The sequence below is a fragment of the Ornithodoros turicata genome, chromosome 1 (genome assembly GCF_037126465.1).
Source record: "Ornithodoros turicata isolate Travis chromosome 1, ASM3712646v1, whole genome shotgun sequence".
Lineage (NCBI taxonomy): Eukaryota > Metazoa > Arthropoda > Arachnida > Ixodida > Argasidae > Ornithodoros > Ornithodoros turicata.
Window position 1 is genome coordinate 58859105 of NC_088201.1, and position 4640 is coordinate 58863744.

Sequence of the window (4640 nt, forward strand, 5' to 3'; positions counted from 1 at the left end):
CAAAAGACGCGCCGATAACAAGGCGGGTGACATTCCACCATACGTTGATAAGCGGGAAACAAAAATGATTCCGCCTCTTTTTTCCCGCCCTTTTTTTTCCCGACCTTCTATCTTTCATGGGGGCAGGAGCATGTGCTGTTCTCTGCGCATCTTTGCGACTGACTTGGTGCGCCGTTGAATACCCGAAACTCTGAAGCCTCAATTTCGGGACTTTTTTTGGGCAGTTCCATTTGCAATATCGAGCGGATTTCTTGGTGGATCTGACTAAGTTCGCTACGGGCTCTCTAATTCTGTAAAAAAAAAACAAAAAAACGGTAGGTTGACTTGGGAAATTTTGGAGTTCAATTAAAGAAATTCAATTTCTTTTAATTAAAATTAAATGAAAATAATTTTACAAGGTGGCAAATTCAGTTGCCACACAAACGCCGTTTACTCCGTATTTTTCCGTCGCCCCGTTTTTTTATAAAGTCCGAATGACACGTTTTTTTAAACACCCTGTATGTCTTTACATTGTGATATACTGTGCTAAACTGTGCAGCGTGGGATAGACACGAATAACAGGTGCATGCCGGTGAAGGCGTGAAAGCAAGATTCAATTCAAGGTTGTTTGTGTCGAAAGTCCAATAATTATATGCTGTTCGACAAACGTTCTGGGCACCATGAAAGAACGAGGTTCGTCATTTATATGCAATCGGAATAATTGTTTCTATTTTATTTAGCTATTTATTACCAACGCTTTTTCACGGAGATGTTAACAAGGGGAACGTTTAGGAAAATTAGTACACAATCGTCTGTGGCTCATCTCATAGAGTCAACAATACAACAAGGGTGAATGGAGATGATCGTATGAAACAAAGACAAATTGCGCTGACTTGCTGGACCTGCTTTCGAAACGACCACAACGATTTTGATCATCATTTGGTGTCATATTTCGATGACACTTGGGCTCGGTTTCACCAACGCCGATTAGCATTTGAACCGAGATCAGCGGTTCCTTAACTTGAATTAAGCGCTTAACTCTTCTTCGCTAAAGAAAGCTCACCAGGCAACGTTCCTAAAAAAATTGAGTACTAACTTCAAGTTATGGCAAACTTTGATCTTGGTTCAAAGCGAACCAGTGTTGGTGAAATTGGACCTTGGAGAATCTTCAGATCACCGTCAAATGTGTATGGTTATTGAAATAATACAGGGCGCGTATTTCGTCGTGTTTCTTTGACAGAACATCGAATAGCAATTTCCTCTTTTTTTTCTCTTGTAGTGGGCGGCCTATAAAAAAGGTCGTCGATAAAAAAAAATCTTCTGTGGCTCATCTCATAGAGTCAACAATACAAAAAAAGGTCGTCGGGGCAGTACCGCTTGCGGCGCTGTTCCGGAAAGATTTTTCTTAAATCACAGCTGATGCCAATACACCTGATGCCAATTATCTTCTGTGGCTCATCTCAATACAATACAATACATCTACAATAGAGTGCTTGCGCTTGTCCCATCCTACAGTTGGCAATACAACTACAATAACGACGACAACGTCAGGAATCAGCTGTGTAATTCTAACGCTCCTGGAATTGTGAGTATTTTTTGATCGTCATTTTGTCTGCGCATCGTTTACACCGCCTCTTGTGAACTTGTCCAGCGTCCCTGCTAGGGATCCGCGTTAAAGGGACTATCGCATCCATCCCGGTCGATTCCAAAACTTCAGTATGACAATGTTTCTCGGTAGTCTCTGACAAGGGTAGCGAAAACCAAAGTGAATAGGTTGCGTATATGCTGAGCAATCTAATGAAATACATCGAAAGAGCAGACGACGGACTATGCAGTCCCTCTCCACCAGCTCTCCACAAAGTCTTGAAAACGTCACGCCTAGCAGGGCCAATAAGAGCGCGTCTTCCCGCACAGCTGATCGGTGGGGTCGGCGTGCATGTGAAACGCGAGGCGGCGAGCAGACTGCCAGCGTCATGTCGGAATCGTCGTAATGCGAAAGTGACGTCGCGTCGCTTCCAAGCGATTCTGGGGATTACAGCGTTGAAGAAATTGTGCTAGATGACGACCCTTACTCCACAGACCATCTGCCACTTGACACTGCCGCAAGTGAAGGTGCAGGAAGTGCAAACGAACCGTTCGATGGCGACGACACTTTCAGGTAAGCCTCTCATATCCGATCGCTCATGATGATTGTGCACGGTGTGGCATTTTGAGATTTGTCTACTTGGAAATGACAGATGCCCCTGCACTCGCTATACTCCAGTGGAACCTCACGAACACCGGATGTCGGTTGCCTCTGAAAGTGCAGGGACAGTTGTATCACCGATCACCTGCCCTTCAATGACGTTTGTCTGCGGAGGTAGCTCGCTGACTGACGCACCCATCTTTTGTCGTGATGGCCGCCGCGTATACTTGACAGTAGGTACAATGTCAAAAAACTTCTCATAAGTCTCATAATGGCGTGAGGGCCCATTTCATTTCGAGCACATGGATAATGCTTTACTAAAAGTTTGCTGCTCTTAGTCAAATAAATCAATACTTTTCAATCTTCTTCATGATTGTTTCACACAGGCGCCTCCGATTCACTGCGTATTGCTCCTTCACAAGCTGGATTTATGGATACCTTGGCATAAGAAACCGAAGGCAGATACCATGACGTCCTGTGCGCAGGATCAGGACGCTGTACCCATCAACTTCGTATAGTGGACAATACGAGTAACATAAGTGTCAAGTGGGCCACTGTACAATGCAGAGCAGGCTTATCTTGCATTGTAGGACTCATCGTTATTGCCATTGTTGTTTTTGTATGTTCGTGAAAGCTGGTTTGCTATTAAGAAGACGTAACTGTATACACAATCAAAACATTATCGATGGTTCCTGCTTTTCAAAACCATATTTGGTGAAGAAACGTTGCAGTGCGAAGTCACAAATTATTGAGCGGTTATACTAGTCATAGTGTTAGCCATATGTGCGTGCGTTGACCGTTTCGAAACTTTTACAAGAAGCATGTCTCACAAGCAGTGTAGACTTGTATTCAGAGATTGCAAGTACAGTGGAATGTGTAAATAATTTTCATTGCAAATCATTCTCGAGCACAAACCAAGGTTATCACACGACGAGGACAAGCACTGGTACTTGTGTAATGCATATTTTGAATAGCCTATTCAGCTTCACCATAGAGAGGTTTTTTTTGTACCCCGTTTTTCCCCTATGTTTGAAAAAAAAAGAAAAAGAAACTGATGCCTTTTGCCCTGAGCATGGATTTATGGAAGGATAGATGTGCCAATGTGTGTATTACCATTGTTTTATCTCCTCCTGTGTACATGAAAGCTTTGTGAACCTGACACAAATATTGAGTGTGTCGAACAAAAGCTGATTACATTATGTCAGTAGATGTTATTTCCCTCCCTCTTGCTATCTTTTCAGTTGCTATGTGGAGAGCTGGCATTTAGGTTCTTGTTGAGAGAGTGGTAACAGGTTATTTGCTTCCATACAATATACGAGCAGTGCAGATGTGACGCTTGATGTGCTGAAAAAGAAAAAAATTAAGACTATTATCATGCTCATATCAATGCCCAATACCACCATATTCTTGAACCCTTGAAGTGTCCTCCGTGCACTGGAACTGTAACTGCAATCGTACTAAAAGTCACAGGCGTGCATACAGTTTATTAGATGCCGTTCATAGCCAGTTACTAAAATTGAATCTAAAAGAAAAGTTCATTAGAATCACCAACACAATTCACAAAAGCGTTTGCAGCTGGACCAAAAACAATAATGTGCATATTAGTGGGTTCATAATGCAGTGGTTGTCTCTGCATAAAACATATGGTGGCCCTGGAAAGGGCCTTTTTACTTCGGTTTCAATGGCTCGTTCAGTGTGTGACGAAGGTGGAGGCCTCATTTCTGGAACCTAAATATAAAATTCACAATATCGCAACATCAAGCCTTCACAGTATGTGAGCAATATATATCGGTCGTAGAGGCTGATACTCCTGCATAAGCTGCCGGTTTCACAACATGAACATTCACTCAGACTCAGAATCCACATTTCATTCACTGTACAACACAAATATTAAGCTTTCCTAATAAATGGAAGCTTCTCATACTCACCACCTGAGCAGATTACATCAAGCTCCTTGTCTCCACCTGTGATAGAATTTGAGCACTTGATGTTGGACAATATGATGCAGAAAAGTGTAATGCCGAATGGGACTATTCTGTTGGAAGGCTACCTCCTTGGCTCTCTCTGGCTCACAAAAATGATGATGACTGCATGCTGGGCTCATGAGCAAAGGAAGATGAGATAAACTTCTTCCGTGAGAATATAGCAGTGAATTTGAATATCGCAACCGGTAAAGTTAGAGGGATGCCGTCAGAAATTTACGTGAGGTGCTAATGGGACCTACGGGGGTCTGGTACATCACTGCCGGCCGCAGTTTATACACAATTCCGATGGACATTTGCAGAAAATCCGCGGAAAGAGCATGAAAAAGCGTACTGCCGTAATACTTTTTGTTATATTGTTGGGAGTTTATCCCCGAACAGCACAATCGATATCTCGTGAGCAGTATCCGCTTTATTGTACGTACTTACATTCCGAATGTATGTTTACATTGAGTCATCTAGATCTCACGTGTCTCGACGGCGCGCAGTCTGAT